This window comes from Protopterus annectens, chromosome 11.part0 (assembly GCF_019279795.1).
Source record: "Protopterus annectens isolate FY-2018-M chromosome 11.part0, PAN1.0, whole genome shotgun sequence".
Classification (NCBI taxonomy): domain Eukaryota; kingdom Metazoa; phylum Chordata; order Ceratodontiformes; family Protopteridae; genus Protopterus; species Protopterus annectens.
Window position 1 is genome coordinate 230,734,877 of NC_056745.1, and position 22,146 is coordinate 230,757,022.

Below are 22,146 nucleotides of genomic sequence, written 5' to 3' on the forward strand. Positions count from 1 at the left end.
CACGGGGTCCATTGTGACTCCACCTTTGTGGAGTGGGATAACTGTTGCTGCGCCACTCTGTGGGTACGTAGCCTGTAGAGAGGCTGAGTTTGAACAGTGTGTTTAGATGAGAGGTTACTTAATTTTGGAGATCTTGTAAGACACAGCCTGGGACAACATCCAGTCCCATTGAAGCTGTGTTTTAGGCTTTGGATAGGGCTGTTTTAACCTGCGTGTCAATGACTGATGGAGCCCTACATTCTTCTGGTATAGTTATGGGCCCTTTAGTGGGTGAGAGGGGGGTGATGTTTGCACTAAACCTGTCTGCCAGAATGTTGGCAATATCAGTCAATTCAGTATATTCTGTGCCATTCTGCACTAACTCAGAGCAGATCTGAGTGTTTCCACTTAGGTTTTTGACATAGCTGAAGAAAGCTTTGTGGCTATCATTGGAGTCATTGGCAATTTTTCTTTCGAAACTAGCCTTGGATGATTTAATGAGGGATCATAGTTTCTTGCTGATACTGATCAGGGATGTCTTTCCTTCTTGGGATTTTACTCATTTCTGTACTAGTTTCCTCCTTCTGTTTTATAGCTTGTTTATGGCAGGGGTCCACCATACTGGTTTCCTTTTCTTGGAGGAGTGAGTCTTGGTTTTACTTGGGATAGCACGATCCATGCATTCCTGCAGATGTTCATAGAGTGCCTTTGTAAAGGTTTCAGCAGCTTGGACAGCATTGTCCTTTAGCATGGGGGCTGTGAACCTTTCCACTTCGGTCTTAAGGTATGTGAAGTTTGCTTTTGAAAGGTTTTTCACAGTGGTTTCCTTTATTGGGGGTGGGGCAGAATTTGGATATCCAGAGTGATTAGTCTATGGTCTGATCTAACCAGCAAGGGATTGACCTCCAGTGTGGAACACCGTTCGCCCATGTTGGTGATGACCAGGTCCAATATGTTGTTCCCTCTGGTGGGGGTGTTGACCAGTTGATCCAGGGCATTCAAATTTATAAATTCTAGAAAGCGTTGGGCAAGGGAGTAGTTCTCCCAGTTTATGTTTGGGTAATTGAAATCACCCAGTGTTCTAGTGCTTGGTTGGACCTTCATATTTCCCAGTGTCTCCAGAAATGCGGAATGCAGGTCCTGGGTCATGGTGGGTGATCTGTAGCAAGCTACAATTTGGATTGCAGTTTTGCCCATTGTTATTTGCACATGGATGATCTCTGATGCATTGTGCTGCACCACTAACCTGGAGGTGTGGGTATCCTTGATGAATATGGATACACCCCCATCTTTTGTGTTTTGGTCCTGGTTCTGTGGCTGAAAGGTATGGTATGAATTATAGCCTAGTAGTGCTGGGGTGCTGTCAGGAGCCTTAAACCAGGTTTCTGTTACTGCACAGATGTTGATGTTCTCCATACTAAGGAGTGCCTTGAGTGCATGCATTTTGAGGTTTAAACTTCTGGCATTGAGTAGCTTTACCCTCAGTTTTTGGTTAGTTGTGCTATTTATGGTGGTGGGTTTGTCTTTTGAGCCTTGTCTAAAAAAGGCACTATGGGGGCGGCAAGAGCCTTGGCCAGTATTCAAAAGTCTAAGGGTGACAGGTGCAAGCCATCTCTTGTAAAGCAACGTGGCTTGTTGAGCATGTCATCCCAGGTGGACAGATACTGGATACCCTTTGAATGACACCAGAAACTTAGCCAATTGTTGAAATTGATCATTTTTTCTTTATACTGTGGCATTATTCTTGGTGAGGGCAGGATGCTACTCAGGGTCAGGGTCATACTGGCCTGGGCTACATGATCAGAGAGCTCTTCCATGTCTCTTTTCATGTAGTCCAGGGAGGTATGTCTGAGGTCATTCACACCAACATCGACAATGCCAGAGTCGTATTTGTACTTGTTTTGGAGTGACCTGAGTGCTTGTGTTATGTGGTGGATCCTGGTGCCCAACAGGCAGATAAATGTAACCCTCTTCTTGTCTAGCCTAGTTAGTGGGACATCAGTGTGCCTGACTATAGAGTCACCTGTTACTAGTGTGTTGGGTATGTTATTTTGCCTTAAGGGCTGTGACTGAGTGGCACACTGATTATGTGAAGTATGTGTTTCATGGTTGGTGATGGGGTGTGGAGGTTGGTTGGATGTCTGCTTTGAGGTCTCTGTTGCTTTTGCAGATTTTTATTTAGAGCCTCTAAGTATGTTTTCATGTATTCATGTGTGTTATTTGCCGGTGTTGGTTTATTAGGTCATTGTGGGACTGTTGGTGTGTTGCAAGTATTACCCTTCTCCTCCTGACTGTCAGTTCCAGTCTTGGGTTGAGAGAGCTTTGCCACCAGTTTGGCTGTAAAATTGCGTCCCTCACATATATTAATGTTTGGTGGTAGGAAAAGAGGGTTGTCTGTGTACATGAGGCAGTTGTAACATTGCCTCAAAATGCCCAGATTCACCAGTTGGACTGGAGAGTACACCAAAAACTGCCCTTTGGACACACCTATTATAGGTAGAGTAAGCTGTTTTTCTGATTGGCTGGTGGGGATGAATAGAGAGCCTTGTCCTTCTGGACAGTATAGGGGGTCTAGTGCTAGGGTTAATTAGTGCTTACTATGAGTTTTAAGCAAGTGCTTGACTGTGAAATAAATGGTTTGAGTGCTAAAGTTGAAGGTTTGTCTAGTTCCAAGGGAAAAATTGAAGAGTAGACTTCGTGGAGCTGAGAATAGTTTAACTCTAACTAACCGGCATGGCCCAGTGCGCAAAACCACGCAAATGCGTTTTTTATAGCAGGGAAGTGAAAGAGATAGAAATTAGCCCAAAATGGCCAATGAACTACTAACATCTGGGCTGAAACCACTCCTCCAGGGACAGATAGGCTTCTCAAAGCTCCCCTCTCTCACAGGTGTACAGAGAAACTTCCTTTTATCCAAGTAAGGTATGGGCAACACAGAAACCTGTAAAATAGCCCTGGATTCAGCAATAACCTGAAAACTGGACTATACTAGTTCAGAAAGTCGGGAAACAAGTATATATATATATTTTTTTTTTTTCAGAAAATAGAGAAGATACAATCAAAACAACACTTTAAATGCACAGAAAAGGCTATCACACTTTAGTGTGTGGCCTACAACAGTTAAACAGATTATTTAAACACAAAAATGACTTAATTCAATTGCAGGCAGAAAATAAGTACAATATGTAGCAATAAACTTGTAAACCCAGAAAAACGACAAAGAAACTTGAGAAAATGAAACAAAACACAGGCTCTGATCTACCTTGAACCACTCACTGCAGTTTATTGTAAAGCGCTTTCCGTCAACACTAATGGAAAACTTCTTCAGACAACAAGGTAAAACAAAGCACTCCTTTTAAAACTAAAAGGGCGGCAACATAAACAATCAACTCATTACCCTAATTACTCAAAGAATCAATCAATTAGAAAACATAAAAATCCTGCTACAGACTTGACACTCAACAAAAATTCTGAATAGAAAATGTTAAACCAAAATTATACTTTTCTTACTAAAGCAGCAATCTTATTAAAAATACTCATATATACTACTGTATATAACAATAATGAATAAATAAATAAATAAGTAAACACTTTAAAATGGACATTGTGTTCCTGTGCAAAACAAGGCAAAAATTACTGAACAACTGTAACTGCCTAAAAGACTATGTGTGTCAAAGAAAAGGTGAAGAGAAAGTGTCCACCCAAAACATCTTCGCGAAAAAAATGTATATGTGTGTGTATGTGTATGTTAAATGTACAAGAAACTAAGTATAATAAATTACTATACAAATTTCAACTAACATAGATGACTAATAAGATAAACAGTATTGTTAAGAACAACTAAAACAGTGTTGTTAAAAACGATTTTCTTATAAAAAAACAAGTCACCTAAGTAAACTTCTTAACTTAAGGATGCATGCTAAAAAGGTAACTTCATTTAAGCCAGGTAAAGTATATGAATTTAACCTAAGTTGCCAAACCAATTCATGTTTCTCTAATATCAATTGGTAAGGTCCACCATTTCCATCTAAAGCTACCTGGTCTATAACTTTGAACAAAAATGAATGAGAGGGGTGCTCACTACAGTGTCTAGCAAGAGCGTTAGTGGTGTTTTTTTTCTTAATGTGGTAAACATGTTCGTAAACCCTATCCTTTAGGTTCCTGTCCGTTTTTCCTAAGTAAAATGCTGAACACATCTGACAGGAAGCTAAGTACACCACAGATTCGGAATTACAATTGTACCTACCTCTGGCTTTATATTCATGCTGGCTTACTGTGAAACTAAACTCTGTAGTAATGTACCTACAATAGTTACACACTTCACATTTACAAGTTCCTTCGGTCCTAAGAGGCTTCGGACTATTGTTTTCTAAAATGTTTTTCAGGTTTCTACCCTTCTTAAAAATAATGACTAGGTAGTCACCTAGTTTCTCTATTGTGTCCCTCTCAAAGGTCAATAAAAAACAATTCCTTTTGAAAATGTTCTTAATTAAGTTTGCCTCCAAACAAAAGGGTGTAATGAAACACCTCTTAAAACTCACTATTTCCTTAACCATGGAACATTTCTCTGGTGGAGTAATGCTAGTCTTAGTTAGGGCCAAACCATCCGACCTTTCTCCCACCTTCAAATCTGTTACCTCAGTAATTCAGTCCCTCTTAGTGAGAATTGGACTGAAAGAACCTGCCAAACTTTTGAAGCGGACTTCACTTACTAGCTCATCAATCATCTTCCCTGGGTAACCTCGACTCATGAACATATGTTTCAACAAGTTACATTCATCTTCAAAGAAGTATCCTCAGTTGACATCCTGGCAGCTCTTACCAGCTGTCCTTTGAGGACAGACCTTTTCTGATGGAACAGGTGACAACTGGAATAGTGTAACAATGTGTTTGAGTACATAGGCTTTCTGTATATTTTAGCCAAGTACCCTTCACCTACAGGACCATCTTTAATTCTACATCTAAATAGTTAACGATGTTCTCTCCATAGGTGAAGGTAAATTTCAAAAAAGGTGTACTATTGTTCTTTCAGTCCAAATTCTCACTAAGAGGGAAAGTTTCTCCACCAGAGAAATGTTCCACGGTTAAGGAAATAGTGAGTTTTAAGAGGAGTTTCATTACACCCTTTTGTTTGGAGGCAAACTTAATTAAGAACATTTTCAAAAGGAATTGTTTTTTATTGACATTTGAGAGGGACACTATAGAGAAACTAGGTGACTACCTAGTCATTATTTTTAAGAAGGGTAGAAACCTGAAAAATATTATAGAAAACAATAGTCCGAAGCCTCTTAGGACCGAAGGAACTTATAAATGTGAAGTGTGTAACTATTGTAGGTACATTACTACAGAGTTTAATTTCACAGTAAACCAGCATGAATATAAAGCCAGAGGTAGGTACAATTGTAATTCCGAATCTGTGGTGTACTTAGCTTCCTGTCAGATGTGTTCAGCATTTTACGTAGGAAAAACGGACAGGAAGCTAAAGGATAGGATTTACGAACATATTTACCACATTAAGAAAAAAAGCACCACTAGCGCTCTGGCTAGACACTGTAGTGAGCACCCCTCTCATTCATTTTTGTTCAAAGTTATAGACCAGGTAGCTTTAGATGGAAAGGGTGGACCTTACCAATTGATATTGGAGAAACATGAATTGGTTTGGCAACTTAGGTTAAATTCATATACTTTACCTGGCTTAAATGAAGTCACCTCTTTAGCATGCATCCTTAAGTTAAGAAGTTTACTTAGGTGACTTGTTTTTTTATAAGAAAATTGTTTTTAACAACACTGTTTTAATTGTTCTTAACAATACTGGGCAGGATTCACGAAGCCTCCGTGTAAGAGTTATAACTCTTACACGGAGGCTGCAGTTAAACGGAGTGATGTCAGCATGCTCTGCATATTCACAAGAGCATGCTGAATCACACCTAAGGCTAACACGGTCCGTGTAAGACAGTAGGGGGCGTGTCCATAGGCCGAGCCCTGCAAGCGGACACGCCCCCAGAAGAGTAAAAGTGCCCAAAGTAAACACCCACGACAGAGTCCACGGAAATGTGAATAAACACAACACAACACATGCCCCCACAGGCTATGAACAGAAAATATATAAATGAACACATTATATTTTTTTTAAATTGTAAAGATGTTTGCCCGTGAGTGCGCTCGTTTACGCGGGCGTGCCCGTAGCACAGCTACAGTTAGCAGTCAGTGGGAAAGCATATAAGAACTAAATATGCAAAGTAAGCCAAGAAGTAATAGCGTAGCGGTAGAGATGTCAGCTGAAGAGCAGGCACTCATGGTTCGAGCCCCCATAACACCAACTTTTATTTTTAGAAAAATAAGCATGAAACAAGTCCCTGACAAACATGTACACATATAAAATCACATTTTATGTAAAATGTAATGAACTAGTCCATTTACTTTAAAGAAATGTGAGGTAACAAAACAATAAAAAAATGCCAGATGTGCCTATAGCTGAGCTACAGTTTAACAAGGTGAGTGCATCTGCTCGTAGGTGAGCAGTGGTTTAACCAGGTTCAAAATGAGTGCCTGTAGGTGAGCAGTGGTTTCACACACTGAAACTGTGTGCCCCTAGCTGAGCTGAGCGTACTATGCATGCTGACAGCCAAATGAGGCGTAAGCCAGCGCACCCCGTTTGCACGGAGCTGTGCACCGCGCCAACAAGCTAACCGACGGGCAACATTGAGCAAGCTGTAACAAAACTGCCTTTACACAGACACACCCCATAGCCTGTCTAGACAGTCATAAAATATAAAAAGCAGTGGCCAGGTTTGAACCCAGGATACCATGCACCATAGTCAAGGTACTGAACCACTAAGCTACGACAGCTGTACTCAGAAATGCAGTAATAGCAAATATATAGGAATGAATAGAAAGTGGAGCATGGCAAAGCAGGTTTTGTGAAGTGGATACAGTTCCAAAATGGCCAATCACAGATAAGTGCAGGAAAAACGGCATATATAAGCCCCATAGGCGGGAATACACAGCATAAACGATTGTTGAACTGACTTGCAGCCAGAATGTCAGGCGTAGGTGAGGATAGTTGCTTTCGAGCACAGAGGTGAGGTGTTGAGGAGTCCAGATACATGGTCTGGCTCCTAGTCCACAATCATGAGGCCCAACTCATGCAGGGCCAGGTCCTGTGGGGAGCATATAGGGCTGAGGCGTGGGACCGGTTGGCTCATGATCTTACCAGTGCCACAGGGATTCCAAGGACTGGTGAGCAGGTCCATCACCACCATGCGGACCTGAAGAGATGCAAGCAGGACCAATTGAACCTTTGGATCCAGGAGGCCCAGCAAATGCCCAACGCCCCACTACTGAGTAAGTTACATTTAATTATGTATGTAAGAAATTAAATTAGCTGATATTATGGAGATGTGTATTCCAATATTACTTCATTTATATTACAGCTGCAGGTGTCCGTTCTGCGAACCGCAGAGCCTATGGCGATAGGCTGGTGCGGTTGCGCCACCAGGCAGGTCAGTAATCCACTCCCAGTAACTGTAAAGAAATATAAAAGTATGACAGTTAGCAAAAGAGTGCAGTGTAGTCACTAAGTAATAAAATGTGCAAGTAACAGTGTAAAAGTGTTTGCAAGTATTGCTTGATTACAAAAGTGTGTTGCAGTCTGAAATCCAAACAGAAAAATGAATATGTCTGAAATAAAGTCTTGAAATAAAGATGCCCCACCTATAATATCATAGTGCACAACCTGCAGCAGGCTGAAAAGTACAGCTGCAAAAGATGAGCAACTCACATGTGTGAAATATATCCCTGTTGAAATACTGAAACATGACAGAAGTGAGACTGCTGGAAAGGATTGTAATAACTACAGGTAAAACATGTCAATAAAGCCTAGAAGTAAGTACCATCCTGAATAGTAAAATGAAAACAAGTGAGAGGGTGTGAGAAAGAGTTATGAATACACCAATAAAGTAGTAATAACCCCTGTATAAAGTATACTGCAGTCAGTACTGAATGAAATTAATGTGACAAGTAGAAACAAACTGTGAAATGTGTCCAAAGTGTTACTGCAGCTGGAATGTGTATCCCAAAATCTGGATATGTTGCTCTCAGTCTGCAATATGCAGATAGTATGATTGTCTGAAATATCAAACATCCACAGTTGTCTATAGCTATATAAAGCAAATGTAGCAGGATGATGTAGCTGAACAAAGCCAGATATGAATGTATATTAATAACAATAAAATGTATATTGATGTAGCAGTAACAGTCCTATCACCAAATTGAAGTAGTTATCATATAGGAAACTGTAGTTAGAACAGTAGTGTGTATATATCTGTAGCTATTAGAAATGTACAGCATATGTATTGGTATTCGAAGGTGTTAATAATATTTTCTTCACCCCACCCCATGACCACATATAATCCATTCCACATGAAAATGGTATGTGCAATCACAATTAACACCCCTGGACATTTGTCCTGATGGGTCATAAATATTTGCATGTCCGTTGATGCATCTGCCCTGCTCATACATCCAAACCTGATAGCCTGTTGCCATCAATCAACCCTGCATGTTGTTGGACTGTGTATTGCTGTTCAAATTATGCATGTGTTATGCTCGCTGTTCAATGGTGTGAATATCTGGGTGTTTGGTTAATGGGAATACTAATGCATGCTGTTACAACTAATTGCGAATGGTATTGTATGTTACTAACCCAAACTGTCATGACATAATGCAAAACATAGGACGACAGGGAAGGCGGGTTCCAGCGGACCCACCTCTCCCACCTCAGCTGGCGAGTGCACCTGGCACTAGTGCCCAGTCTGGACCCTCCTCCGTTGGCCCTGTGTCACCTGCAGGTGGAAGCGATGCAGGGGATGGGGCCCATCCCCCCTCTGCAAGCGTGGCCGGAGGAGAACCACCACTCACCCTCCGTAGCGTCCGGACTGTGGTGCGTAGGGAGATCTGGGACTCTGTTCTTGAGCCCCTACGCCAGCTTGAGGCACAGGTGGCACAACTTACGGGCATGCCTGTTGCCCGGCCTACACAGCCCCCAGCACAGCCCCATCCTGGGCAGTGAAGGAACAGTAGCAACTGCCCATGGGTGGGGATATCAGTTCCACTGTTGCCATCTGTGGGCTCATGGGCTCTGGATATCCAAACCTCTTTCCCCATCAATTGTGTAACCCCCTCCACACGTGTCATACACCGCCCCTGTATGCGTCTTGTTTGTCTTGTCTGTTGACCTACCCAACCTACCTCCCCAGCTATACCGACTTCCTTCACCTGACATACCACTCTCACCTGAAAAAAAAAAAAGGGTACTCTGTACCCACAAAAAAATTACGCCCCATACATAGCTGCCCATTCCGCACACATGTCTGCTGGACATGAAAACTATCAATTACAATTGGCTGTACAACAAGTATTATTGTTGTCCTTACACCTCTCTCAGGGGTGGAAGGTATCAAATGTCACACCAAATTACAAACATATGCACAGCTGTTGCTGATGAAGAAATGGGCAGCTATGGGCCTTACCTACATCCCTCCTGCAAAACCCAAGCTTGTTTCCCTACTGTCTTACCCTCTTTGTGACCCCTTTTTCACCACTTTCCTGTCTCCCCATTTTCATTTCTTTCAAAGAAAATAGCACAGGTGTGCGCAAGAGTAAGCATGGTTAAGCGGTTGTAAGCGGGTGTGCGCGTGTGTGCGTGGAGCTGAACGCCAGTGCGCATGCGTGAGCTCCGCGCAAACCAGCGCTAACCCAGTTACAACTGCTTAAAAGTGCCTTAGTCACTTTGATTGACAGGTCCTGTAGTCAGTTCAGAAGCAAAGTAAAATCCCACTGGCAGTCCCGAACCCAGGACCTTGGAAACAGTAGTCTGCATGATTTACCACTAAGCCATGACTGTTATACAAGAACATTGTGCTAAAATAAATATATCATGTAATAGTAGGAATGAATGTAAAGGGAATATAGGATGTGTAGTACACAAAGCATGTCATTTAGAATTACTGTCAAAACTAGTGGATTTCCATAATAGTAGTGTGTGAACAGAAACAGCCATGCTAGTTGGTAGCTAGTAGGTAATAATGTCACTGTAGCACCTTGCAAGCCACACACATACTCACAGCAGGATAATCACTGCCCATACCCCACAACCTCTTACAGGAACACATCCGGACCAAGTAATAAAATATGTGGAGCAAAGGCCCAAAACCAGGGACACATTACAAATAATGTTACAACAAACGCAGACAGTTCAGAGAGTAACAGGGTCTGCATTTTGTGAGATGTTTGAAAGGGTATGAAGTCTGAAACTTGAATGTTTGTCACTATATTATGACTTGAGCCCAGAGTGATTTGCCAGAAAAAGCTGTGCATGAGATATTGACCAAAATATGAGGCGGAAATGTGGACAACCTGCAAATATTTGTACACATGAGAGGTCTGACACCACCATATTTGAATAGTTAAGAGCCTAGACATAGCAACAGTGAATGACTTACAGGGATGCCCCACAGACTCCATGTGAAATGTACAAACAGTAGTCAGAAAGGTGTAACAACACATGCAATGGTAACTATGGAGTCCTGAAAGTATTCACCACTTGCATGGCAGAATAAGTGTAGTAATACATATGCTCATGCTAACCCACAGTCACAACTGCAGCATACCAGACAATTTAATGGGTGTACCCCACTGATATGTACCATTCCATGAGGCAGATAACAGATGAACCTGAGAGTCTCTGGGGCCTGCTCAGCAGCATACTCAAATACCCTAATAGATGTCAAGGCCCACACTATGGCCAGACCACACTGCATGCTGTAACACCCTAGCAGATATAGCAAGCATTCCAAGGTGTGAATGTACATGGAAAATAGGAAAGCCACAGCAGCACACTACAGTCAGGACACCTAGCAGGCATACAAGTAGTGACTGTAAAGGGCAAATATTGAAGCCTTAGCAACAAAGTGCAAGCAAAAGTGAAAGGAAAGCACACACACACACACACACACACACACACACACACACACACACACACACACACACACACACATTAACAGTAGTAGTAGTTGTAGGTGTTAGTGTACATACACAGTTAGTACAGGAAACTGGAGAAATGAATGGAGGAATGTTAATCTACAACACAGCTGGAAATATGAGAGAGATACCAACCTTTACACTCACAGAACATTGTCCACAGCATACCAGCATGATCTCTGCCCTTAAAATCTGAAAGGGCTATGCCTATCTCATATACCTTTTTATAGCACTGTTCTGAAATCACAGTGAGAACTGCAATCAGTACACAACTGGCTGCATGCAATTAGCAATTGCTGGCTAACAATTGGTGCAGAGGCCATCACATGGACATATGCAGATACCTACAAAAGTATGCTGTACTCCCAGTCCACACATGCAATACTTTCATTGCACCCTGAGGAGGACATGAGAGACAGACAGACAGAGAGAGAGAGAGAGACAGAGACAGAGACAGAGAAAATTGAAATTAAGCAGACACAAACAAAACTGTTCAGCAACAGCCACCTGAAAGCTGACAACTGGCAAGTGGAGCAGCAGGACAGAAAACCAGATGGCAACACAAGCAGCTGTGAGAAACACAGGTAATGTAAAGTAATACTATAAAGGGTCTACATACTGTGAACCCTCCATATGTGTCATTGGTCTGTATCCATATGTATATGAAGATGTGTAAAGGGCTGGGGACATACAGCAACTATCAGTGAAGGCTGTACATACATCTGTATGTGAGAGCATCTATGTGCACATATCAATGTAGGTTGACTGAAGGTTGTAGTGCAATGTACAAAGTAGGTTTCACAGTTATGTATGTTTAACAGTATGTTAGTGTGTGTATACAGTATGGTAGACAAACATGTTGATATACCTGTCTATCATATGGATACGTATGTATGTCAAAATATGTATGTATGTATGTATATATATATATAATATGTATATATGTATACATATATAGAGAGAGATGTAGGAATACATAGACAGATGTAGATAGATAGAATATGTACAAACATATATATGTAATGCACACATACAGATATAGATATATGTAGATACATATACATAGAAAGACTGATCTGACTATCTACAGGTATGACTGTATATGATGACCTCAACACCCCCTGTCCCACCCCCTCTGTCACTCTCACCCCCTCTGTGTCCCCCTCTCCATATCTATAGCAATATATGTACATCAATATATATATGTGTATATGTATACAGACATATATATATATATAAATATATATATATATATATATATACATATATATATATATATATATCTATATACATATATATATATATATATATATATATATATAGAGAGAGAGAGAGAGAGATGTATATATATTCTGAGTGAGGCACATGTGTACAGATGTATTGCAACAGGTGCCTGGTGACAAAGGCATGGAGTGAACACCAGTGTCAAAACCGGAGTACCATACCCCATTTCAAATCACCTACACCAGTAACCACCAGATATGTGATTGGCTGCCCACCACTGCATGTGTCAGGGGTGAACAGGGTCATAAATGTGTACAATAGTGCCCCAATGATATTCACAGTGGCACACTATTCCTGGAATACCTGCACATGGTATGTGTCAGCAGACATGGTGTGTCAGCTATGGACATGTAGGTCGGTGTACCCCTCCACACCACATAATGGATGCCATGGTATGGACCTCACATGACAGCTACAGATATGGAGAAGGACACAGTGACATGTACAACACTGTGACAATGCACTCAAACACATTACCAATGCACAGTGACTGATAACACCACAGAGTACACACATACTACCCACATAGAGGTTGCCACTCCCAGATTTACATACGTAAGTCACACCCATGACAGATGTCCAACAACCATAGTAACACCTCACACCATCCACAACCTAAATGACTGCTGTGTGTCGTCCATGCCACTGCAATAGAGAGAACATGTGTAGGTAAAAGTTCCTACCCACAGATAAGACATACCCTGCAATAAACCACACAGTGTTAAGAAGCAAGACTCCCCATGAGTACATGTCACACATACCCCTGCTGAATGTTAGTCAGATAGGTAATATGCCATATGTGTCACCCTGTGTAACCGTGTGACAGCAGCAGGTACCATCACACCACATGTGCACAATGGTCAGGGTAGCAGAACAGTATGCTGCTGTAGTCCCAGGGGCAATAGCATATTGTATAGTATTGTATTGTAATGTAATGTATTGTGTTGTATTGTATTGGTATGTTGAGGTGCCTCCTTCGTGGAGTGGAACCACTGCTGCTGTGCGCCAGTGTACAGGTACATATCCTGTAGTCAGGCTAGTGTTACATAGCACTTCTATATGTGTGTTTAGCTCCTGTCAGAGTTTATGTAGCATGCAACTGGGGAGTCCATCAGGTCCCAGTCATGTTGTGTATTCTGCTTTCATGAGGGCGGCTCTCACCTGGACATCTGTGATGACAGGGAGGTTACAGTCAGCTGGGATAACTATGTCTTATTTTGGGGGAGAGGGTGGGGTGACACCTGCATCGGAATTAATGGGCATGCTGCACCTGAGAATATCCAAATCCCATCGGGCTACACGCTTGATAGACCTGAACCTCAGCACTGAAATAAATAGGACATACTGGAGGGACAGATTCATAACTCAGAGGCTCACTTCACTCTGGAATAAAATCCCAGTCCAGGTTAGGCAGAGTCCCTCATTGACTCTCTTCAAGAGGAATCTTGATGAGTGGATGGGACATTGTTGGTTTACCCCGGGTATCACTTCTGTGTCACTGTTAGACAGAGGCACAGTATACTAACCTCGGAAAAGGGCATGGCAAGATATATTTACAATGGATGGCGACAGCCAAACACATTCTGGCTAGGTTCTTAAATGCCCTAGGGCAGATAGCCTAGTATGAAGCTATGAACCTATGAATCTATGTACCTTGTTCCCCATTGGCCCTATGTGCTGTTAATCACCATGGCAATCACAATACTATGGTAGCATGTGCAAAGGTCAGTTGTCAGTCACCTCTATGGTACAGTTGTGGAATATGTGGGTCATCTGGTAATGTCACAGCTGCCACATGTACACAGTCAACCCTCTCCCCTACACATGGACATACAACACATGTATGAGATGGAACCACATAGCCAAACTGGGGACTAAGCACGCTGAACCCAGTACTGACATAACCTGTCAGGTGGCATGCAATACTACAGTGACTACAATACCAGTCTGATGTAGACCTACACTGACAGCAATACAAGCACGTGTACACACTGGGCCATTCATGGAGCCTTAGAATAGCATCCTGCCTGAGCGGCACACACCTCTGCAGCTGGCACACAGGCATACGTTATGCCTGAACACATCACACATAACACATAGCACACAAATCCTGTGTGCCAGACAGTCACAGCCTGCATGGCCAGACAACACACCTGCCACAGTTGTGTTAGCTACCTTTATTGTCCGGTACAGTGTGGTCATGCTCACCAGGCTGGACAAGGTGAAGGTCACAGTGATATGCCCGTGGGGCACTATGGTCCACCACATAACACAAGCATACAGGTCAGTCAGAGGCATGGACACATATGACTCAGTCATTGTCCATGCCACATACCTTCTCCTGCTGTACTTGTAGGGTGCTGACATCATCAGTGTTTAGAAAGGGGAATGTGCATCCTGTATTGTGTTTTCCCAGTTACCAAAAGGGACATTTCCCTCACACAGACTTGCACACACACCAACCCCACTCACACTTGCCATTTGTAGGATTCAAACCCTTACCTGACTATGTTATGTCACTCGAGACAAACGCATTAGCGGAGCATGCTATTCGCATTACTGGGAGGTTTCCCTTCTCCTGCTGTACTTATAGGGTGCTGACATCATCAGTGTTTAGAAAGGGGAATGTGCATCCTGTAGTGTGTTTTCCCAGTTGCCAAAAGGGACATTTCCTTCTCACAGACTTGCACACACACCAACTCCACGCACACACACACTTGTCATTTGCAGGATTCAAACCCTTACCTGACTATGTTATGACACTCGAGACAAACGCATTAGCAGAGCGCTATTCACATTACTGGGAGGTTTCTCTTCTCCTGCTGTACTTATAGGGTGCTGACATCATCAGTGTTTAGAAAGGGGAATGTGTATCCTGTGGGGAGGCAGACGCCAAGCACACTCTGGCTAAGCTGTCATTCCCTAGGGCAAACAGCCTAGTGTTGACCTCTACACCCATATGTTTAATTGTCAAATGCACATTATTTGTTGCTGATAGACTGTTTGCAGGTCTTTATTGCCATAGCATTCCCTGTTTGTATGAACAACTTGTGTATCTGTGGAAGATGTTTGCATATGGGAGGGAATGGGATCCACTATATCACGTATGTCTCTATAGTCATTTAACTGTGTGCACTGGGCAGATTGCTGTAATGTGGTTGGTTCCTGGAATAACACATACAAATACCAGATATGTGTGGCCAACTGCTAAACTGAATTTTGGCCTAAGTGTGTGAGCATGCCCAGTTCAGCCTTCCCATGGCATGTTGTCTGACATATGTCTCATTTATCAAAGTGTGTGAGCATGCCCAGTGTGAGCTTTCCATATGTTGAACTCTGCAGCCCACCACATTTGTGGATGAGTGTGAACTTCAACAAATATCTCCCGTTTATGGTTGTGTGTTGTGTGTCATGTTGTGTAGTTACTGTCCAACTGCTTTGTGTGTGAACACAACAGGGATTATACTGTGCCTGTAGGGTTTGCATGGGATACTTTGCATACAGTTGTCAACATCCTTTCATACTGACCTAACACTGTAGTACCGTATAGTGTACTGGTTCAGTACTTTGACTGTGGTGGACAGTATCCTGGGCTTTAGTCCTATCACTGCTTTACATTTCCATAGTGAGCACAACAGCCTGGTTAGGGGCCAGTTGTGCACATCTGACCATGTTGCATTATGTTCAGATATGAACTACTTAAACCAGGCTTGTCCAACATTGGTAGTGTATTCCACAACATAGGTGTACATTTGCAAACACTAGCGATGTGCCCTAGGCCATTTCTAATGCTAGTCGGAGAGTGTTTTTGTCCTTCGACACACATTGTAAGTGGAGTTTGCCATGACATATGTCATGGTTAGTATACTGTGCCTCTGTCTACCTGTGACATAACAGTGATACCCAGGGTAAAGCTAACATCTCCCATCCACTCATCAAGATTCCTCTTGAGGAGAATCGATGAGTGACTCTATGGATAGCCAGTACTGGGAGTTTACTCATGGGTGGGGGTGGCTTCTGTGTTATGGATCATGCAGTACAGCTTGTCCTATGTAAGTCAGTGTTGGGGTTCAGGTCTCTCATGTGCATAACTCACTGCCATTCAGATTGTACAAGGTGCAGCATGTTTATTGATACCAGCTTGGACATGGCTTTATACATCAGGCACAGCTTGCCTCTGGGTGGGCAGTATGGCAATGTGTGTAGCTGCAGTTTGTTTAATCAGGCAACACATGGCATCTGTGCAAGCTCTTTGATACTCCTGGTGAGGTACTGTTGGGGACTTTACAGTTGATGGAGGTGTCTGCTGAGGTACATCCCACAGGGGCTATTGTAGTCAATTGTAATGCTGATGAAGGATGACTGCAGAGCCACAATGACCTCCCCTTATCTAGATCTGACAACCTTCATGATTAGGTGGGTATATGGTATGTGTCCGTGAACACTACAGCTACATGTTTGTCCAATGCAGGATATCTATCACCTAGTGTCCCCAGGTCTCTCATTACATGTTAATTACATAATGGGTTAACACCTATGTGGTATTTGGTGGGCACTTACTGTATATCCACGGGGGTTGACTATACAGTTTTCTGCAATTAGCTTGCTGACATGGCTATGGCACCAGTTGTCTGTTTCTATGTGGCCCTTTTGTGGGATGCTTGTGTCAGCTGGAGGGTCATATATGGTGAGCAGTTTGTAGTCCTCTGCAAACATGTTCAGACACAGTCCTTCCATGTTGGCCTGTACCTATGGGACATATATACCAGACGAGGGAGATCCCAGGACCAAGCCTTGTGGGATGCCAGTTATATCTGGTTTGTAGTCTGACATGGCTGCAGCATGTCTGACCATGTCTGTTCTATCTTTGGTCTGGTTTGCAACCCCTCTACTGACATAGGGGTTTATATTTAAGCTGGTGAGCATATCTATAATGAACACGTAGGGTATTGTATAGATGCCTTTGCAAAGTCCAGCTATGCTGTGTGGACCACATTGCCCTCATCAATGACCTTAATGACTGTTTCAAATGAGTCAAACATGTTTAGGGGGAGGATCTGCACTTAAGAAAGCCACACTGGGTAGGGTCCGGTGTCAGTAGGTCCCCAATATCTTTATGTCTGCGGTACATGCTGATCCTTTCCATATCTGTGCAGACTAAGCTTCTCAGGATTCTGGGGTGGTAGTTTTCAGTATCCATTCAGGCAACACCTTTGTTGAGAAGGACCACTGTTGTTGTACACTGCTCTTTGGGTACATATCCTGTGGTAAGGCTGACATTGAGCAGTAGTGTGATTTGGCATTCCATTCGTCTTGGAGTCCATGTTGGACTCAGCCCAGGACACCATCTCATACCATTGCTGCTGTGTGTTTTGCTTTGTAGATGCTGGCTGTTACCTCAGCATCTGCAATGTCAGGGGGCCAGCAGTCTGCTGGGATAGATATTTTGCATTCTGGGGGTTTGCACTGCACCTGTCAGGATGTATGTTGGCAATATGTGTGTATGTTTGGTATGTTGTTTGTGATACTTGTGTGATTCAGAGCATATCTGTGAATTCCCAACATGGTTCCTACCATCAGTTGTGGAAGCCTTGGGATTATCCTTAGTGTCCTGTACAATTTGTATCTTCATAAGTTCATAGGTTCATACTAGGCTATCCACCCTAGGGCATTTGTTAGCCTAGCCAGAGTGTGTGTGGCTTTCGCCACCCCTTGCTATGTGAATATTATGGCCATTTATGATTTGCTTTGCTGTGTCTCTGTCTGGACGTGACACAGTGAAGACCCCCAGTGTAACTCTATGATCATCCATCCACTTGGCAAGATTCCTCTTGAAGAGTGTCAGTGAGGGGCTCTGCCTAACATGGAGTGGGATTCTGTTCCAGGGTGTGGGGAGCCTCTGGGTTATGTATCTGTCCCTCCAGCACATCCTATTTCATTATGTGTTGAGGTTGACATCTCTCACTCACAGCTCCGATGGCTTTGAGTTTTCTGGGGTGGAGCATGTCCATTACTCCTGTGTTGGACATGGCCTTGTACAACAGGCATGCAATGCCTCTGTGTAGGCAGTATGTGACTGCATTCAGCTGGGGTGTCTACAGCCAGGCAGCATATGACATATATTTGAGAGCCTTTATCCTGTTGGTGAGGTACCTTTGAGGTCTTTCTAACTGCTGCAGGTGTCAGGTAAGGTACATCCCATATGAGGCATTGTACTAGATTATGGGTGTGATAAGAGAACAGTATAGGGGCACAATGAACTCTGTTGACATAGATGTGAATCCTTTCATGATACGGTGTCCAATGTAGACAGTCTTCCTAGCCACATTGGCAATGTGAGTGTCACATAACAGGTTACTGTCCACTTGTGTCCCTAGGTCCCTGATTACTCCTTCCATACATAATGGTTTACCACCTATGTGGTAATTTGTGAGTACCTTGTTTGGTATTTGGTGGGACATTCATACTGTCCAGTGTCTTCAGGACGGCTGGGTGGGGTTCCTGTGTGTGAGAGTGTGGTCTGTAGCATGCTACAGACTGTACAGCAGTCTTGCCTACGGTTAGTTGCACATGGGTGGACTCCAATGCCTTGTGCATTGTCAGTTACCTGGACGTATGGGTGTCTGTGCTGAATATGGATACTCACCCTCCTTTTATGTTTTGTTCCAGGTTTTGGGGCCATGACGCATGATATGTGGTATAACCTGGTAGTGCTGGTGTTCTGTCAGGAGGCTTGCAGCAGGTTTCTGCCACTGCACAGACATTGATGTTCTCCATACTGGGGATGGCCTTGGGAGCATGCATATTGGGGTTTACACATCTGGCATTGGTCAGCATTACCCTTATGTTTCTTTCCACTTATGTTTTGCAGGGTGGTGGGTTAGTCTTTTCAGCCTTGCCTACGAAAGGCTCTATGGAGGTGGCAAAAGCCTTATCCAATATCCAGACACCAAGGGGTAACAGGTGCAAGCCATCCCTGGAACAGCTGTGTGGCTTGTCAAGCATGACATCCCAAGCAGACAGACATTGGATCCCCTTGGAATGACACCAGTAATTGTGCCACTTGTTATAACTGATCATTCCGTGTTTGTACTGTGGCATCATTCTTGGTGAGGGTAGGATGCTGCAAACGGTCAGTGTCATACCAGCCTGGACTACATAATCAGAGATCTCATCTATGACTCTTTTCATGTAGTCCGGGGAGGTACATCTCAGGTCATTCACACCAGCATGGACTATGACTGCATCATATTTCTACTTGCTTTGGGGTGACCTGCATATTTGTGTTATGTGGCGTATTGTGGCAGCCTACAGGCAGCTTACTGTACCCTTTCCCTTGTTCAGTCTGGTGTGTGGGACAGCAGTATGTATCGCTATGGAGTCACTTATTACAACTGTATCAGGCATGTTGTTTCTCCTTCTGGCCTGTGACTGTTTGGCACACCAGCTTTGTGTACTATGTGTTGCATGTGCTATGTTTGGAGGTTGTTTGATTGGGTGTCTGCTTTGGAGGCCTCTGTTGGTGTGGTGTGTTTGTAATTCGAGCCTCCGGGAATGTTTTTCTGTGTTTATGTCTTTGGTTTGCAGTTGTGATAGGTCTATGTGGGACTGGGTTTGTGGTGTGTCTGGTTACCGTCTCCTCCTGACTAGTTTTGGGAGTACTGAGTTGAGGGAGCTCAGCCTCCAGTTTGGATAGATGGTTGCATCTCTCACATATATTTGTATTTCTTGGGGGGAGTTGGGGGTTGTCTGTGCACTTGGGGCAGGTGTAACATTGCCTCAAGATTCACAGATTCAACTTGTTGTGGCTGGCCTTAGTGGATTTTATGTGTGGACATATTTTATTGCCATACTACTGATCAGTGATTACTTCATTTTTTATGTTTGCTCTATCATGTAGTAGCTTCCTCATTCTCTTGCATGGTTTGGTTATGGCTGGTGTCCACCATGCCAGATGCCTGCATGTATGGCATTGTGTCTTGTTTTAATTTAGGATTGCATAATCCAAGCATTCCTGGCAGTGTTCATGGAATGGCTGTATTACAGGTTCTGAGGTGTGGCCCATATTTTGCACCTGCACAGGACCTTTAATGGATTCCACATCAGTTTGGAGGAGTGCAAATATTTCTTTACACATGTTTTTCACTGTGGTTTTCAGGCCAGGGACTGTGGTCAGGATTTGTATATCCAGTGTGATTACTCTATGGTCTGGTTTTACCAGTGAGCAATACACTTCTCATCTTGCCATCCAGTACCCATGTTGCTGATTATCACATCCAGTATGCTTACCCCTCTTGTGGGAGTGGTACGTTGTTCCTGTACATTTTGGTTTATGGATTCTATGAACTTTTGTCCTACAGTGTTGGGGCTAGTATAATGCTCCCAGTCTATGTCTGGGTACTTTCAGTCACCCAATATAATATGGTTTGGAGGACTTGATATATTCATGCATTCCAGCATAGGCCAGGTGCAGTTCCTGGTGTTGGGACAGTAGTCTGTAGCAGGCTATAAACTGGGGGGCAGTTTTAGCCACTGTTACTTGACCATGGCTAGTCTATGCTGCTTCTTGTTGTGGTAACAACATGGGGGTGTGGTTATCCTTGACAATTATTGCTAGCCACCCTCCTTTTGTAGCTTGTTCCATGTTTTGAGGCTGTACAGCACAGTATGAGGTGTAACCTGGTAGTGTTAGGGTGCTGTTGTGAGCCTTGACCCAGTTTTCTGTTACAGCACAGATATCAACATTCTCCATACTGGGTGAGTTTAGACTGCATGCATCTTGCTGTTTTGACTTCTGGCATTGGGTAGCATTACATCTAGGTTCTTATCCCTTCTGATACCTATGGAGGTAGGTTTGTGTTTTGAGCCTTACCTATTCAGGGCATGCTGTGGGTAACAACAGCCTTTGCCAGTATCCATACAGCCTGCACTGATAGGTGCACACCAGTCCTAGCAGGTGGACCATCATGTCATGCTCAGCATGTCATCCCAGGCTGGCACACATCGGATCCCCTTTGACTAACTGTGATACTTCAGCCAATTATTGCACTTGATCATCTCATTGTCATATTGTGGCATGATGCTTGATGAGTGTAGGATGTTAGTCAGGGTCCCCAGGTGTGCATATAGTACATGGTATTACATTACTTAACACATGGCATTCATGCCTCAGGTGGTGCTGCAGGGCTGCCTCTGTTGGATAAACATATTACACTCCCTGTACATGTTTGCAAGCAGGTCATGTCATTTTAGGCATCCCTGTTATTAGAGTGAGTCAGAGGGGGTATCATTCCCAGGGTTCCTACTGAGCCAGTGTATGTGCTATGCATTGCCTCTTTGCCAAGGCCAGGGCATACTGGGCATGCCTCCTTCTGCCTACTGGGGCAGGCTCAGGTTGTTCCTCCTCTGAGTCACGCTCTGCCTGTGATAGCCTTGGCGATAGTGGGGGGCTGTTTGGCCCAGCCCTATGCTGGTCCTGCTGCAGCTGTTTTCGCAAGATCATATTATGTAGCATAGCACATACCATGACAATTTGGGTACATGTAGTTGGTGTGTACTGCAAGGCTCCACCAGATGTGTCCAGACACCGGAACCGTGACTTGAGCAGGCCAAACACATGCTCTATTACATTACGTGTTTGTGCGTGTGCCTCATTATGGCATTCCTGTTCAGGTGTGTGTGCGTTTCTGATGGGTGTCATCAGCCACGGCTCCAGTGCATAACCTGCATCCCCCACTAGGTGTCCGTGTGGGATGTCCCCATTGGCAAATGTCTGGTACAGCTGCGTCAAATGCCAGATGTGGGAATCATGGTAGCTCCCAGGTCAGCCAGCACACACATTCA